This window comes from Telmatherina bonti (assembly GCF_933228915.1).
Source record: "Telmatherina bonti genome assembly, chromosome: 18".
In the NCBI taxonomy this organism is placed as follows: Eukaryota; Metazoa; Chordata; class Actinopteri; order Atheriniformes; family Telmatherinidae; genus Telmatherina; species Telmatherina bonti.
This window is the reverse complement of record NC_136616.1, coordinates 34,732,893-34,752,102: the sequence shown is the minus strand read 5'-3', so window position 1 is coordinate 34,752,102 and position 19,210 is coordinate 34,732,893.

Here is a 19,210-nt window from a genome sequence, read left to right as displayed (position 1 = left end):
ACTTGTGATATAAATAATATAGTAAAGAATAAAATGTAAGAATCAAACGAAGACCCATATTCAATAGGATCATTTTTGCAGAATAAATTCGTTCAGCACAGTACAACAGCCAGAAAACCATTCTGCTATCATAACGGACAGATTTAAAAAAAGTGTACACTTTCTAGTGACTCACCTCATTTTTCTGCCAGAAAAGTCTGTTTCAGGTACTGACATGATCCGTAGAGTCAAATGTGATGAGCAGAATGGTTTGATGCCTCCTGCTCGAGCTGTAGGATTCAAATGAGAGACTGGCGTTGAAGTTGATCCACCCTCTAAGGAAGAAATTCAAGTGTCAACATGAGTGTAGTTCAGACCAATCAAAGCACATTACATCTTTATGATGACTGAAGTTGCTTTCCTATTCCTAATGTGCTTAAAGACTGTTTACACTGATTTTTTTTTAGACGTAAACTACAATATAACACTTGAATACCAGGATTTTTTGTGTAGTGATGAGCAGGTCGATATTGAAATATCGATACCTCTGACATAAACTCTGTAAGTTCTAGAATAAACTTTCATAATAAAACTGGTACTTTACTAATATTTTGTAAATATATTATATATTGTTAACAGGAAAGCAGGGAAAGAAATGCTACCAAAAATAAAGCTTGTCTAATAACACCTAGTATGAACTACTTGTTTTTCTATCTGCCAAGTCTTCTCACACCCTCTGAGGTCTCCCTCCACCTCCAGAGTCTCTGTTTAAGCAAGTTAGTTGATATTAAGGATTAAGCTGTCAAACAGCACGAAGCCTGTCCCAGTACAAACATCCTTGACAACAATCTTGCAGACAGACTTGCCCATTTTCAGTAGTTTCTCAACTCGGTAAACTTCACTGAAAGATTGCTGGATCTTTCCAAAGTTCTCCTTCTTTAGACTCACTCCTTTCTGATAAGAACCACCAGGAAACAAGATCGCCATTAGTTCTCTCAGCTCTGAAAACTCGCCTTTCACCATTTCCTCAGGTTCCTCATCCCCACTGTCAGGTTCGTCTACACCCATTTTCACACTGATGCCTCTCATATTGGCCACATTTGAGAAGGACATCTTTGGCATTGCGCCACTGTCTCTTTTCTTCTGTGGAAAACAGATTTTGAAAGCTTTCTGGTGGAGGCTGTCCACCTTCTGAGTGCACAAAGTGACACGGTTAGGATTCTTGTTATAAGTCAGAGTGAATTCACCAAGCTTATCTTTGAACCGGCCATCTTTATTTAGCGTTTCTTCCACAGTCATCCCCAACTTCCCATAAACACAGAGGTATTTGAACCGTTTGACTGCTGTGCTTCTAAAAACATTTTGCTTTGTGTTCTGCCCTCCTGTATCTATGTAGAAGACAACATATCTGTCCTTAGAAAGTATGGTCTCACCTGGCTGGACTTTCTCAACTGCTTCTTGATTACACCAGAGGATCACACACTCATCATCACTAACACAAGAACAAGGGAAGTGTGATGCAACTATACACCCTCTATCCTCTCTCCCAATCTGAAGGATGATGTTCTCATCTGCACACAATTTAATCTTCTCAGAGATTTTCAGATCTGATCTGATTGCCACCAGCAGTGCACGTGGCTGATCACAGTGAAGCGTGAACTCTTTACTGTCAGTGGAGCAGAATTTCACTGTGAATTGGTGCGAATGTTTGCCCTGTAGAAAATGAAAGAAAGTTAAATGAGATATTTTGTTGTTTGAAAACAAGAATGTGGAGTGTTTGGTGGAAGGTAGGTGTCACTCACAGAATCGCCAACATTCTCATCCTTCATCTTCAGGGGACTCCGTGTAGGAGTCTGCAAAACATACAAAAGTAATAATAAGACATAAGCTGCATTTCCAATACACCAGAATTGTGCAAAACCAAAATATTTATTTATTTATTTATTTTGTCTTATGCAAGTATCCTGCAGAAATACACTGCAACAAGGACGCAGTATGAACACCAGACGAGGCAGAGGACCCTTAACGCCATCGCTATGCATTTACCCACAATGCAATGCTACGCCAAATGCAGGAAGTGACTCTTTGTAGTCTGCTTCCTGTGTTTGGTCCACTTGAAACAGGCTGAGACCTGCGTTTGTAAGTGGATTAAGTCCGCTTCTTTGGTCAGAATTAGAATTAGCTTGTTACGTTCACATTTCCCCAAACAAAGTGGACTTTCCAAGCAAACTGACTCAGATTCGAATCAAAAAGGCTGATGTTAATTTGCCCATAGAGACTGAAAAGCACAGGTTTAATACTCTATTCAAATCAATGAGATTGCATGTGTCCACACCACTTGGAGTAATTACAAGCACTACGTTTACATGGGCGTTTTAATTCTTTAATTCCGAATATTTAATTCCTCTCCCTGAGCCGTCACCTTATCGTGGTGGAGGGGTTTGTGCGTCCCGAAGATCCTAGCAGCTATGTTGTCGGGGGCTTTATGCCCCTGGTAGGGTCACCCATGGCAAACAGGTGTCTAGGGGAGGGACCAGACCAAGCACGACTCATTGACCCCTATGACGACGACAAACCTGGGCATAAATGTTCCCTTGCCCAGACGCGGGTTACCGGGACCCCCCTCTGGAGCCAGGCCTGGAGGTGGGGTACGAGAGCGAGCGTCTGGTGGCCGGGCCTTCGCCCATGGGGCCCGGTCGGGCTCAGCCCGAAAGGGTTACATGGGCCCCACCTCCCGTGGGCTCACCATCTGCGGGAGGAGCCGTAGGGGTCGGGTGCAATGTGAGCTGGGCGGCAGCAAGGGGCGGGGACCCTGGCGGTCCGATCCCCGGCTGCAGAAGCTGGCTCTAGGGATGTGGAACGTCACCTCTCTGGTGGGGAAGGAGCCTGAGCTTGTGCGAGAGGTTGAGCGGTTCCGACTAGATATAGTTGGACTCACCTCGACGCATGGCTTGGGCTCTGGAACCAGTACCCTCGAGAGGGGCTGGACCTTCTTCCACTCTGGAGTTGCTCATGGTGAGAGGCGCCGAGCAGGTGTGGGCATTCTCATCAGCCCCCAGCTTGGTGCCTGCACGTTGGGGTTTACCCCGGTGGATGAAAGGGTAGTTTCCCTCCGCCTCCGGGTGGGGGGACGGGTCCTGACTGTTGTCTGTGCTTATGCGCCGAACAGCAGTTCAGAGTACCCACCCTTTCTGGGGTCCTTGGAGGGAGTGCTGGAGGGTGCTCCTTCTGGGGACTCCATTATTCTGCTGGGGGACTTCAATGCTCACGTGGGCAATGACAGTGAGACCTGGAGGGGAGTGATTGGGAGGCATGGTCCCCCCCCTCTGAACCCAAATGGTGTTTTGTTGTTGGACTTCTGTGCTCGTCATGGATTGTCTATAACGAACACCATGTTCCAGCATAAGAGTGTCCATATGTACACCTGGCATCAGGATTCCCTGGGCCGCAGTTCAATGATCGACTTTGTAGTCGTATCGTCGGACCTGCGGCCACATGCCTTGGACACTCGGGTGAAGAGGGGGGCGGAGCTGTCAACTGATCACCACCTGGTGGTGAGTTGGCTCAGATGGTGGGGGAGGAAGCCGGTCAGAGCTGGCAGGCCCAAACGTGTTGTGAGGGTCTGCTGGGAACGTCTGGCTGAGTCCCCTGTCAGAGCGAGCTTCAACTCCCACCTTCAGCAGAGCTTCGAACATGTCCCGGGTGAGGCGGGGGACATTGAGTCTGAATGGGCTGTGTTCCGTGCCTCTATTGCTGAGGCGGCCAGCCGGAGCTGTGGCTGCAAGGTCGTTGGTGCCTGTCGTGGCGGTAATCCCAGGACTCGTTGGTGGACACCAGCAGTGAGGGATGCTGTCAAGCTGAAGAAGGAGTCCTATCGGGCCTTTTTGGCCTGTGGGACTCTGGAGGCAGCTGATGGGTACCGACGGGCTAAGCGGCATGCAGCTTCGGCCGTTGCCGAGGCAAAAACTCGGGCATGGGAGGAGTTCGGCGAGGCCATGGAGAAAGACTTCCGGACGGCTTCGAGGAGATTCTGGTCCACCATCCGGCGGCTCAGGGGGGGGAAGCAGTGCTCCATCAATACTGTGTACAGTGGAGATGGGGAGCTGCTGACCTCAACTCGGGACGTTGTGGGTCGGTGGGGGGAATACTTCGAAGACCTCCTCAATCCTACCAACACGGCTTCCCATGAGGGAGCAGAGCTGGTGGACTCAGGGGTGGACTCTCCTATCTCTGGGGCTGAAGTCGCTGAGGTGGTCAAAAAGCTCCTTGGCGGCAAGGCCCCGGGGGTGGATGAGATCCGCCCGGAGTTCCTTAAGGCTCTGGATGCTGTGGGGCTGTCCTGGCTGACACGCCTCTGCAGCATCGCGTGGACATCGGGGGCAGTACCGCTGGATTGGCAGACTGGGGTGGTGGTTCCCCTTTTTAAGAAGGGGGACCGGAGGGTGTGTTCCAATTACAGGGGAATCACACTCCTCAGCCTCCCTGGTAAGGTCTATTCAGGGGTCCTGGAGAGGAGGGTCTGCCGGATAGTCGAATCCCGGATTGAGGAGGAGCAGTGTGGTTTTCGTCCTGGTCGCGGAACAGTGGACCAGCTCTATACACTCTCTGGGGTCCTGGAGGGGGCATGGGAGTTTGCCCAACCAGTCTACATGTGCTTTGTGGACCTGGAGAAGGCATTCGACCGTGTCCCCCGGGGGCTCCTGTGGGGGGTACTCCGGGAGTATGGGGTACCGGACCCCCTTGTACGAGCTGTCCGGTCCCTGTACGACAGGTGTCAGAGCTTGGTCCGCATTGCCGGTAGTAAGTCGGATTCGTTTCCGGTGAGGGTTGGACTCCGCCAAGGCTGCCCTTTATCACCGATTCTGTTCATAACTTATATGGACAGAATTTCTAGGCGCAGCCGAGGGGTTGAGGGGATCCGACTTGGTGGCCTCAGGATTGGGTCCCTGCTTTTTGCGGATGACGTGGTCCTGTTGGCTTCGTCTGGTCGTGATCTCCAGCTCTCGCTTGAGCGATTCGCGGCCGAGTGTGAAGCGGCTGGGATGAGAATCAGCACCTCAAAATCTGAGACCATGGTCCTCAGCCGGAATAGGGTGGATTGCCCTCTCCGGGTCGGGAGTCAGGTCCTGCCTTAAGTGGAGGAGTTTAAATATCTCGGGGTCTTGTTCACGAGTGAGGGAAGGATGGAGCATGAGATCGACAGACGGATCGGTGCGGCGTCTGCAGTAATGCGGGCTCTGCGCCGGTCCGTCGTGGTGAAGAAGGAGCTGAGCCAGAAGGCGAAGCTCTCGATTTATCAGTCGATCTACGTTCCTACCCTCACCTATGGTCATGAGCTGTGGGTCGTGACCGAAAGAACGAGATCTCGTATACAGGCGGCTGAAATGAGTTTCCTCCGCAGGGTGGCCGGGCTCTCCCTTAGAGATAGGGTGAGGAGCTCGGTCATCCGGGAGGGGCTCAGAGTAGAGCCGCTGCTCCTTCGCATCGAGAGGAACCAGTTGAGGTGGCTCGGGCATCTGGTCAGGATGCCTCCTGGACGCCTCCCTGGTGAGGTGTTCCAGGCACGTCCCTCGGGGAGGAGACCCCGGGGAAGACCCAGGACACGCTGGAGGGATTATATCTCTCGGCTGGCCTGGGAACGCCTCGGGATCCCCCCCCCGCAGAGTTGGCAAATGTGGCTGGGGAGAGGGAAGTCTGGGCTTCCCTGCTTAGGCTGCTGCCCCCGCGACCCGACCCCGGATAAGCGGCAGAAGATGGATGGATGGAATTCCGAATAAAAGTTAATTCCGCTTAAAACTGATGAAAATTTACCATGTAAACACCTAATTCCTAATGCAATTACAACTCCCATGTAGACATAGTAATTGTTTTGCTACATGCTTTACAACCAGTCATACAAAAAAGCAACAGAAAACTAGGTTTTAACCTGCATGTTTCAATTAACTGCCAAAAGAACAGAGCTAACTGTGTATGTTCTTGTATCTGTGGATTTAATCAGGCCTGTTTTTGGTCATAAATTCTAGTTTTGTTCTTGAGTTTCCAAAAAATGGTCCAAATCCACATTTTCAACAGATCTTTAGGCCATTTGTGGCCTTCATGACATGTCATAACCCATGTGAAATCCATTTTATTTTGTTTGAGTCTCAATATAACATTACACGTCTTACCTTTACCAACCCTGTTTCAGAGCAGGTAATGCCCTTGGGGTGCTATCCAGCCCACAGAATTCCTAAGAACTCACGAAGCTGAAACTGCCAGATGAGGCATACAATTATCTCCAGTCTCGGTTTCCAATGACGATATAGCACTTGTTTACAGCTGTTTATCGGGAAGTAAGACTGCCGGAGGGGGGGACGTCCTTTGCCTTTCTATAGGAGGTAGTGTGGTTGTCCCATGTGGGGAGGTTTGAACACTGGTCTTTCTGTGAGGAGTTTGCATGTATCTAGCTTCCTCCCACTCACAACACATGCATGTTTGGATAATTGTTTTTAGTTAATTTATCATCCAAGTTCCTTTGGATAAAAGTGTCTGCATAATGACTGTAGAATGTTTCGTTTTTGTGTTGGCTACTGGCTCTGAGACTTGCTGCCCTCTTGATCTGCCCTTATTCCTGATCAACAACTCACCCTGACCCCATACACATATGCAGACGCACACCTACACACATTTATACTGTATGTTGCTGGTGTGCTCATTATTCAGTTTTTACAGTTTACTTTCCACATGTGCTCCTAATGACATTGAGTTTTCTTAGAACAGAGGTCTCCAACTCGGTCCTACGAGGTCAGTAATCCAGCAGGTGTCCCATGTATTTCTACTTCAATACACCTGAATCAAGTTAAATTGATCTAACAACCTACCATGCTCTACACATACAATCAATAATTTGAATCAGCTGTGTTGGAGAAAGGATACATAGAAAACCTGCTGGATTGCGGACCTTGTAGGACCGAGTTGGACACCTCTATCTGAGAAGCTTTAGAATACTTAATGTACAGTTTCTTTGTTGAGCGTTTGTTGCAGTGGCTTGTTTTCTACTTTTTTATTTGTTTTTGTTTTCCACCCTTTCTCTCTGCTGTCTCTTTCACTCCAGTCTGTTCCAGCAGTTCTGGTTAAAATAAACTACAACATACTTGTGATATAAATAATATAGTAAAGAATAAAATGTAAGAATCAAACGAAGACCCATATTCAATAGGATCATTTTTGCAGAATAAATTCGTTCAGCACAGTACAACAGCCAGAAAACCATTCTGCTATCATAACGGACAGATTTAAAAAAGTGTACACTTTCTAGTGACTCACCTCATTTTTCTGCCAGAAAAGTCTGTTTCAGGTACTGACATGATCCGTAGAGTCAAATGTGATGAGCAGAATGGTTTGATGCCTCCTGCTCGAGCTGTAGGATTCAAATGAGAGACTGGCGTTGAAGTTGATCCACCCTCTAAGGAAGAAATTCAAGTGTCAACATGAGTGTAGTTCAGACCAATCAAAGCACATTACATCTTTATGATGACTGAAGTTGCTTTCCTATTCTTAATGTGCTTAAAGACTGTTTACACTGATTTTTTTTTAGACGTAAACTACAATATAACACTTGAATACCAGGATTTTTTGTGTAGTGATGAGCAGGTCGATATTGAAATATCGATACCTCTGACATAAACTCTGTAAGTTCTAGAATAAACTTTCATAATAAAACTGGTACTTTACTAATATTTTGTAAATATATTATATATTGTTAACAGGAAAGCAGGGAAAGAAATGCTACCAAAAATAAAGCTTGTCTAATAACACCTAGTATGAACTACTTGTTTTTCTATCTGCCAAGTCTTCTCACACCCTCTGAGGTCTCCCTCCACCTCCAGAGTCTCTGTTTAAGCAAGTTAGTTGATATTAAGGATTAAGCTGTCAAACAGCACGAAGCCTGTCCCAGTACAAACATCCTTGACAACAATCTTGCAGACAGACTTGCCCATTTTCAGTAGTTTCTCAACTCGGTAAACTTCACTGAAAGATTGCTGGATCTTTCCAAAGTTCTCCTTCTTTAGACTCACTCCTTTCTGATAAGAACCACCAGGAAACAAGATCGCCATTAGTTCTCTCAGCTCTGAAAACTCGCCTTTCACCATTTCCTCAGGTTCCTCATCCCCACTGTCAGGTTCGTCTACACCCATTTTCACACTGATGCCTCTCATATTGGCCACATTTGAGAAGGACATCTTTGGCATTGCGCCACTGTCTCTTTTCTTCTGTGGAAAACAGATTTTGAAAGCTTTCTGGTGGAGGCTGTCCACCTTCTGAGTGCACAAAGTGACACGGTTAGGATTCTTGTTATAAGTCAGAGTGAATTCACCAAGCTTATCTTTGAACCGGCCATCTTTATTTAGCGTTTCTTCCACAGTCATCCCCAACTTCCCATAAACACAGAGGTATTTGAACCGTTTGACTGCTGTGCTTCTAAAAACATTTTGCTTTGTGTTCTGCCCTCCTGTATCTATGTAGAAGACAACATATCTGTCCTTAGAAAGTATGGTCTCACCTGGCTGGACTTTCTCAACTGCTTCTTGATTACACCAGAGGATCACACACTCATCATCACTAACACAAGAACAAGGGAAGTGTGATGCAACTATACACCCTCTATCCTCTCTCCCAATCTGAAGGATGATGTTCTCATCTGCACACAATTTAATCTTCTCAGAGATTTTCAGATCTGATCTGATTGCCACCAGCAGTGCACGTGGCTGATCACAGTGAAGCGTGAACTCTTTACTGTCAGTGGAGCAGAATTTCACTGTGAATTGGTGCGAATGTTTGCCCTGTAGAAAATGAAAGAAAGTTAAATGAGATATTTTGTTGTTTGAAAACAAGAATGTGGAGTGTTTGGTGGAAGGTAGGTGTCACTCACAGAATCGCCAACATTCTCATCCTTCATCTTCAGGGGACTCCGTGTAGGAGTCTGCAAAACATACAAAAGTAATAATAAGACATAAGCTGCATTTCCAATACACCAGAATTGTGCAAAACCAAAATATAAAAAACAAAATGCTAATGGAAACGCCTACATTTTAAAAGAAAGTCTCAAATATCACTAAAAAGTTTTTTTGCTCTCATGAGATGGTTTTTCAGACATTTCAATATTGAAGTATAATGTAAAAGTGTAATGGAAACAGATTTCTTGCATTTACGTGACCCTGGACGTGACTTAGGGCAGTGGTTCCCAAACATTTTCTGCAGGGCCCTCTTTTCATCGATAACAATGATGTCAGGCCCCCCGTCCTGTCACATAAACCCAAGAAACATACTAAGAAATGAGTCATTAGTTTAGAGTTGGCTCAGGTGGTGGGGGAGGAAGCTGGTCAGGTCTGGCAGGCCCAAACATGTTATGAGGGTCTGCTGGGACCTTCTGACAGAGTCCCCTGGCAGAGCGCGCTTCAACTCCTATCTCCAGCAGACAACCATGTCCAGGGTGAGGCGGGGAACAGAGTCTGAGTGGGCTGTGTTCCGTGCCTCTATTGTTGAGGCGGCCAGCCGGAGCTGTGGCCTTGAGGTTGTTGGTACTTGTCATGGTGGTAATCCCAGAATTCGTTGGTGGACACCTACAGTGGGGGATGCCGTCAACTGAAAAAGGAGTTCTATTGGGCCTCCTTGAACTCTGGAGGCAACTGAGAAGTATCGAGAGACTAAGCGGAATGTGGCTTTAGCAGTCGCCAAAACAATAACTTGGGCATGGGAGGATTTTGGCGAGGCCATGGAGAACAACTTCCGGATGACTTCAAGGCAATTCTGGTCCACCATCCGTTGACTCAGGAGGGGTAAGCAGAGTGTGAAGCAGATCTAAGACCATGGTCCTCAGTCAGAATATAGTGGACTGTCCTCTCTGGGTCGGGAGTCAGGTCCTGCCCCAAGTGAAGGAGTTTAAATATCTTGGGGTCTTGTTCACGAGTGAGGGAAGGATGGAGCGTGAGATCGACAGACGGATTGGTGCAGTGTCAGCAATAAAGCGGACTCTGCACCGATCTGTCGTGTTGAAGAAGGAACTGAGCCAGAAGGCGAAGCTCTCAATCTATCAGTCGATCTATGTTCCTACCCACATCTATGATCATGAGCTGCATACGGCAGAAATGAGATTCCTCCGCAGGGAGGCCAGGCTCTCCCTTACGGTCTGGTCACACCAGACTGAATGCTCACTGCTGGTCACTAAACTGTCACTTTTGTCTCCAACGCCAAAGACGCCCCTGTCGCATTTGCATTTCGACAGCAAAGTTTCTGCAAGCAGCCTGCAGCTCTTGTTTGGGGAGAGAACTGCACCGTTGAGGATCATTATGACTTGTTTAGAATTTTCAAAATGCCAGAAGCTGCTTCACGAGCCGCAAGTCAAGAGTCAGTGAGCCGCGCAATGAGGAACACTGTCATAGGGCGTCTCAGCCCCGTGTCTGGGTTCACCAGATAAATCGTAGGAGTTCTGAGTTTGGTGAATTTCACCATTTACTCCAGGAGCTGTGGGCTGATTGCTCTGATTGGTTGACACCCCACGTCAAATGTCAAAAGTTCAGATTTTACATCTCTGGCGTTTGCAGTGTGTTCCGCGCGTAACGCACGTCAACCTTATAAAACTTTTTAAATTTTTGACACAGCAAACGCTGAAAACGTGCTCTGAGAAAGCTTGACATCTCCTTGACGCGCCTCCACATAGATTTTACATGTAAACCTGATCCTCTTGACACTCAAAACGCGTCTGGTTTGAACAAACCGTGAGAGAAAGAGGGTGAGAAGCTCGGTCATCAAGGAGGAGATCAGAGTAGAGCCGCTGATCCTTCACATCGAGAGGAGCCAGTTGAGGTGGCTGGGCATCTGGTCAAGATGCCTCCTGGACCTCCCTGGTAAGGTGTTCAGGTCACGTCCCTCTGGGAGGAGACCCCAGGAAGACCGGGGAACGCCTTGGGATCCCCCCCCACATAGTTGGCAAATGTGGCCGGGGAGAGGAAAATCTGTGTTTCCCTGCTTCGGCCGATGTGTGTTTGACAGTAAGATAAGCACTGAAGGTAAGAAGAGCTGGTTTAGCTGATGAAACTGATATTACGTTGTTTTGGAGGCTTCTTCAACTGGTTCAACAGTCTTCGACATGAAAATAAAACGCACATAACTCCTCTGATTGTCTTTGGTAATGATGAGCTTGCGTGACTGATGTACACAATTGCGGGTCAGGGATTAGTATGGGGAGGTGTTACTATCTTTTTTTGTAAAACATACTATTGACTTGACTATTTTAAACTTCAGATGAAACTTCGTCCATTGCTGGGCAATGTCCGTGTCTTCATCTGCCATTTATTGGACATGTTTTCATACTTCCTCACCATCCTGATCAATCGTTTATCAAAACTACTTTTTCAACTTTACTGAATCTTCCGCAAAAGCAGAAAGGAAAATTTTCTTCCTCGTGCTTTTCTGTAACCACACCCACTTCAAATGTCCGACCAATCATGTTCTTCAAAGCACCATAAGAAATAAAAAATGTAAGTTTGTTCATGCCACCTTAACAAGAACTTTTTTTTTTTTTTTTTGCGAAATCCATAACAAACTTTAGTTCTGTTTTGTTTAGTCATAACTTTACAATGAGCTCACCTGAGAAGGCGTCCACTTCATCAGCTTTCTTCTTGGTGTGCTGCTGCTTGGAGTGTCCTGGTGAAAGGATGCAGAAATGAGCAGATAAGCTGGGAGTACAGCAGATAATTCAGCTGCTTGGTCAGCTGCCAATGGCCTGGTACCAGAATGTTCATGTATATAAAGTACTATGAAGGTTTTTTTTTTTAAGTTCAAAAACAAGAAGCCTCAACGTCTATGAAGATCCCAGTTATGCTCAACATTATTGATAATGTAGAGGATTTAGTTGGCTTTTTGTGTTGTTTATGTACGTAATTTGATTTGTTTTCCAGGCGGATGTTGTTCTATGATGGTGCAAACAGAAGGCAGTGTTGTGCTGTATAGCTGATTACGTTAACCAATTTCTCAACACTATGAGTAAAATCACATGAACATTCCTTATAGGTCTAAATTTCTCATTTCTCCAACTTCCACCACCAATCCACCACACGTTTACATGACATTTTTAAATTCCGAATGAAATCATTTCAAATTATATTGGTAATTCTGAATTCAGGTATCCATGGAGAACATGTTTATGTGGCTGTACTGTAGGCTGGAAATGGTTCTGATTGGATAGAGGGTGGATGTGACGTACTAATGTCTACCGGAAATATACTGTTTCATCTTTTCATACATAACATGGAAAACAACAAAAATTTTCACCGTAATTTTGATTGTATTTTTGAAGTACCAGCTCGACACGAGCACACTACTTTTTCAGCAGCTGGTGAGGAAAAGAAAACTGTCCTTTTCATTCAGAATCAGGTGTTTACTTGGGCATTTTTCATCTTCTTAAAGCAGATTTCTCCTTTATTCTGAATTAAATATGTAAACGTGGCCACTGAGGTAAGAGCTCACCTGAGAAGGCGTCTCGTTCGTCACGTTTCTTGTCGGAGTGCTGTTCGGAGTGTCCTGGTAAAAGCATGCAAAAACAAACTAATGAGCTTGAAGCACAACGGAAACATCAGAAAACTCAAGTTTAAACACAAACTGCAGAACATCTTTGTTAACAGAACTACTTACTTTTTCCTTGCCAAGGAAAGGCCTGATGTCCTGTGTGTTGTCTCCAGCCTTGAGTCTTTTGGGAGCCATTTTCACCTGATATCACAAATGATGAAGTTAGAAAACATGAGCTGCTCTAACAGTTTCATCCCACACACATCCTTTTCTGAAGTAACTGAATCACTGCAGATTTTATTGTCCAGAACAACAAGTTCTGCAAATAAAAAAGTCAGAGGGACAGTCTGATGCTGCAAAAATATATTCAGTAAAGAAAAAAAAAGCTCTCATGAAAATTAAAAGTGTGAAGTGTAAAAGTGGACGGTCGGTGGGCTAAAGTGATCTGAATAAATCAAACTGCAGAGGACTGGGAGGATCAGGGGGGCTGAGCGTTTATGGCCAGGTGCTCTGCTGAAGTAGCCGACAACAACACACCTACCTAAACGAACATTTCAATAAACTTTGTTCATATTGTTCCAACTCATCCAGACTTTTTGGTAATTACGTTTTCCACAACAAAATGATGACAAAACAATATTAATCACATTAAATATAAGTAAAAAAAAGTAATAAATATTTACAAAATACACATAAACAGGTTGTTTTTGGTTATTGTATTGGAATCGGCTCTGTAAAACTGGACCTGCAGGACTCTGTGTGCAGAACATCTGTTTTCTAGACGCATGCTGTTGATAGTCTCTGTCATGATTTGGGGGGTTTTTTTGTGCTTTGTTTGTGGGCTTCCTGTTTTATTTTGTAGTTTTTTCTGTCGTGGTTCTTGGTTAGCTTCTTAGATTTCCTGTTCATTGATTTAGTTCACCTGGGTTCATTTAGTTCATTTGTTTCACCTGTTTCTCGTTTGGTTTTTCCTGTGTATTTATACCACTCATGTTCACTCCTTGTTTGCTGGATCATTTTGTACCTCAGTTAGTTGTTCTGTTCTGAGTTTCCTGGGTTAGAAATAAATCAGTCTTGTACCTGCATCCCTGTTCCCTCGTCTCCGCGTTTGGGTCCACACCACATCTCCACCGCTTCCGTGACAGTCTCAGAGTTTGCAAGCTAGGCGAGACCCCCGACTTTCAAAAGGACCAAAGTTTACAGCAGCCTGTATAAATAAGGATTAATTCCTACTTTCTGCTTCCTACTAAATGTTGCTGATGACTCTCTGTAGGTATGTTTAATAACGGTTGGTATTGTAATTGTTATTTTATTAATTCATTTACTTTTTTTTTACTTTTATTTTTCTTTTTTTGTCTTTTTGAATATTGTCACTATCCTACTAATGTCTTGTTGTATTTTTTCAGTACTTTATATTGTTTTGCAAATACTGTAACTTCAGCAGCTTAGACACGCCTTTCTTTTCTGTCTCTCTTTTTCCTCCTTTCATTTCCTCTTTTTTTTTTTTCCCCTTTCCCTGCCAGGTCCAGCTCGGCCATATCAAGACTATGATTGCAAAATGATAAAAGGAAAAAATAAATAAATTAAATTAAATAAATATCATAATAATAAAAATATTCAGATTATCAAGGGCAGCTATATACATGAGATGTCTCCCTTGACAGAGCAAATCTGTCTGGCAAAAATATGGCACGCAGATTGCTGTTCTGTATGCTGAGATGCTGGACAGGACAGGTAAAAATAAATAAATAAATAAGGATGGTTGCTGGTTCAATCCTTCGCTGAGGAAAAGTAGGGATTTGTCGTCATTAACAATGACACAAGGTCATTGCAGACCTGTCTGACTGTCTTGCCCGCAGCAATCAGTTGTTTCAGGTCTGCAGAGATAAAATCAGGTTCAGATGACAGGGAAATGACACAACTGGCCCAAACTGTAGCTAAAACTCAAAGCAGGTCAAAATTTATAGACGTTAACTTCAACAGGAAGACAAACAATGGCAAAGGAATTTCCCAGGAAACAGACTTGGATCAAACAGGAGTCTGTGTGTCTATGTGGCTCATGGCTCATGTGATAAAGCTTTTAATGGAGGAACACGGCTTTATGTGAGAAGGAGGTTTTTACATTGGAACCCCCCTGGGCGGATTGCAAGACAAGGAGCGCAGTGAACACTCCACGTGCACGACTTCCACGTGCACAACTTCCACCCGCCTTTTTTAACTGAACGGTACTTCCCTTGCGCGCTCAGGATGAAGAGTTCATGCCAACAAATCCAGTGAACTTTTTGTTTAGATACTTTTCATTTAGCTTTTTTACCTTATTTGGGTTTTTTGTTGTTTTTGTTCTCTTTTGGGAGGTTTCAGAGCTTCTCAAACTTCCGAGTTGTTCACTTTAATTCAACTTTTAAACAACAGATCTCAGAATTTACTGGTGACTCATCTTGCGGTAGAGAGACGGAGTCTAAGCTGTGAAAGTATCAGACAGTGGACTTTGCTTCAGTAAATGTAGGCAGGACGTTTAGAAAACTTCCCTCCCGGCAGCTCTTGTCTGCAGCTTCCTCATTAATTACATACTTACACTCCGATCAACAGCACATTTTCTTTAAAGTAACACAAGCTGCTTATTGTAGGCTACATATTAATAATCACAACTCTGCTGTTCTCCCAGTGTCTGTAGTTTACGGTAACTCACTGTGTTTGCTGGCAAACAGACGCTGCTGGAAGCAAAACCACGAACAGCCAAACAATCTGCCTGGAACCAGTTCAGCTGTGGATATCGGAGAGCTGCGAGACACTGAGCTGATCTGTCCTCCTTCTTCTTCAAATGTTGGCGCGAATGGAGGAAGGACAAATGAGCGTGCAGCACTGCGTGGTGCTCCCTCATTGGTCCTTTACCATGTGACTCATACTGGCGGGTTTTTTCCATGGAAGTATTTAATCACAAACTGAATAAAAAGAAAACCAATTGTAAAACTTGCAGAGCGAATGTTCAGACAAGCAGGAACAGGCCTCTGAAACGTAAAAAGATCAGCACAGTTCTGCTGCGGAGTCTGTTTATGAGTCTTTAGATGAGATGTAGTTTTCTTTACAGTTTAGTCTGTGCTGTTTCATGGTGACGTTGTTTATATTGTAAAGGTTTTAATCTTTGCTCTTTCTCTTCTTTCTTCCTGTGAAAAGTCCAACCAGGGGTGGAAGTACGGAATTAGCTTAATACTAGATACTTTATGCAAAGCATCAGTTGCCCCTCATGTCTTCCATGTTTCTTTCCATCACACCTGATAAATACAAGAATCTGTCAGATCAAACATGTCTGCATGGGCGTATTGGGTTTTTTGGCATCTACACCCCCAGAGCTGCAGAAAGGTGTTTCAACACGTGATCCTGTCAGGGGGTGTGGGTTCTTTTGGGCATTTTTCAGGTTCCACCAGAGGGAGCCAGAGGAACCATTTTCTGGAGGGTGTTTTCACCACAGGTGTGCAGACCTGCACACCTGTGGAGAATTAGAGATCATCTACCAGCACTATATCTGGAGCTGATTGCCAGTCCTTCGTCGCTTGAGCGTTGAGCCTCTGTGGTAAAACCTAAGCCCTCCAGCGAATTCCTGTATCCTCTAACCTTTGAGAAACTTTACAAATTCTTGTTTTTTTTCCCAGAGACACTCCTTTGTGGACTCTCCCGAGCTACCTGTGATTTCCCTCCCAGCAGCCAATCATCTCCAGCAAACACTCCCTACCAATAACCTGGCATTCTCTCCACTGGCTATCCTCCGGATCCGATCAGCTTGTCGCTGCCTATCCACCCTCCACCGAAAGGACCCTCACTGGCTCCCACTGCCAACATCCATCCTCTCGGACCTCCTGACACCACCCGAATTCACGGCAACTCCGAAACAAAAAACCCCGCCTTCGGGTCTTTCCAGAACCATCCCCTCAGTTCACCAAATAAACTATTTTCACATTCTCCAGATTGCTTGATCGTGCATGTGGGTCCAACATCTTCACACCATGACAGATCCCAATGAATAAGGCAATGAGCAAAACTTGACAAGCTGTTGTCATGTCATTTGTATCAAGTGTGTTAGAGCAGAGAAATGTCTAAAACCTGCATGACTGTGGCCCTCAGGGACCAAATTAGCAAAGCCTTCGACAGAACCCAGCAAAGACTTCGACTTTTCCTAATCTAAACTACAGAAGACATAAATTCATTACAGTTGTGGTGGAATTTATGCGCAGTGTAGTTTTAATGTTATTTATTAAGTTTCTTTTAAGAAGTACAAGATATATATTCTGCATAGTTAGAGTAGTTCAGTAAACTTGCTTTAGTAGATTCATGCATAAAACAGAGTGTTCTGTTCAAGGCCTGTTTCAGCTTTGACTGTTATCTCCAAGCTAGCAGTTGTTTTGACTAGTGCTGCCAGGCAAAGGTTGTTTGTGTATGCCTAAAGAACACTGTAGGACTCTGAGCAGGGGCAGAGCTCTCGAGACTTCCCGCCCACAACATCTGTACATGGTCAATAAATTGAACAGAAAACACTTGATTTATAGATTTATTTCTCATCGGATAAATTCCACGACAATTTGGTGTCAGAAGTGGGATCCCTCATGTTTCTGCTGGGACCGGACTGAGGGTAGGCCACCTGAATCCAAACAGATTCATCTCCATACCTCGAATAGGCCTTAAGAGTGACGAGGGCCACAGTCAACGGTTTCGGTCGAGCACGACGGGATCTCAACCCACCTGTGGATTTATCTGGTGAAAAGTATATTTTTCCAAATTATGATCTGATTGAAAGAATTTTTGATATAATTTATAAGTTTATAATTATAAGTTTTCATAATAATGGTGGTTGCGCTTCTTTTCCCTAGGACTGACTTTGACAATAAATAAAAATAAAGCAAAAATAAAACAAAAAGAGACAGACTCTACGAGATCAGGTTCCAAAACGAAGCCCTGTGAGTATGGGATCAGGTTAATGTGGCAAGAGGAGAGAGGTATATCGGCTCTCGTCGTTTGCGACAACGCCACCTTGGGAATTTCACCCGAGGAATTATTTAACAGAAAGCACACAAGTTTGTCTACTAAATATATTGGAGACTTGTTCCAAGTTTAAGAAGTTTTATTTAACTATTAAAAACATAAAAACTAAAATGGAGCACCAATTAAAAACTTGCAGGCGAGGCTGTGGAAAAAGGGGGGTTAAAACCAAGGGGACATCTCAAACTAAAATCACCCCCCACACAAACAACTCACCATCACACAAACACGCAGTGCTACCCCAACCGCAAGGTGCAGAAGACAACATGCAAAAGGAGATGTCACCACCCGGTGACATCTCCTAAAAAGCCTCCCTAAGTGGTGAGTTTAAAAAAAATTAAAAAAAGGATTAAAATGTTCTAAAATAAAAAGGACAACACATTAACAGAGTCAGCTTCCCCACAAAAGGTAAAGCTAGGGGGGGAATCGTCCTCACAACTGGACAACGCAGACCAGTCCAATTTCTCCACGCAGGCGTCAGCCTGCAGATTCTTCTCAATTCCGTACAAAGTATAGAAAGACAGAGGTGTTCCAGCGGCCCACTTCACAAGCCACAGCCCAGGAACTTGCTTGTTAGGATTTATCAGCCAGGCCTTCAGTCCCTGTGGTGCATGGAGCAACAGGTCAGCCATACAAAGCAATACTAAAATATATACTCTAGTAATCACTTACCAATCAGACATCTTCGCAGTCACCCAGAGAGCGGAGCAAAAAGCTTGATGCTTTTTCTCATGGTGAAAAGACCTAATAATACACCCATATAATAATCGCTCAGACCTGATTATCGACAGGAAATTCAGACCTACCAGTAATGAACTGATCAACAGGGGTGAAGGAGACACACAAAGGGATTTTATGTGGAGGAAGGTCAGCCATCAGAAATGTGCACTCGGGTATTTTCAGAATGATGCTGCTGTGTGCAGCACTGCCCTTATACCAGTCAGCCAGGTGCTAATCAGACTGATCACCAAGGGCCAACACCTGGAGAGGTTCTCTCACCACATTACTAAACAAAGTCCTGTGAGTAGAAATGACTGACTATTCTGACATGGCAGAAATATAAGACCAGGTGACAATGGGGACTGTAGGGGGAAAGGAGGAGCAAGCTAAACCAGATTCTATCATGGTGTTTTTAAAGCAGAAATATGATGAAGATGTAAGTGAATTTTTTAACGTTCTGGTGTGAAGAATGTGGGTTTCCAAAAGGAAGCTTTATGAGCATGTATGAGATGGAAAAGTTGGAACAGAAAAAAAAAAAAAAAATGTGCAGGCTGGTTCACTCTCCATAAGAGGAATGAAAAATAGAGGTTTGACCTGCTATTCTCTGGAGAGTTGTGTGGAAATATGGTAGGATTTTTTTTTTTTTAAATTTTTTGTGACTCTTTTCATTGGTGAATTAAAACTATGTGATTGGCTGGTTTGGTTGACATCAGGGGGCCATAGCGGCCATTCACACAGAAATCATTGTGTGTGTTTGCTTGTATGATGGCAAGTCCCGTGGCAAGTGGTTGTAGGATCGACATATCTGTTGTACTTAGCATCAAAATTATATACACAAATTGCTGTCCACACTAACTAATGATTCAGCAAATTTTCTCGAGTCAATGTCTAAGAACGTAAATATATATTAAAGATTGAGAATCAGGTCACGGGC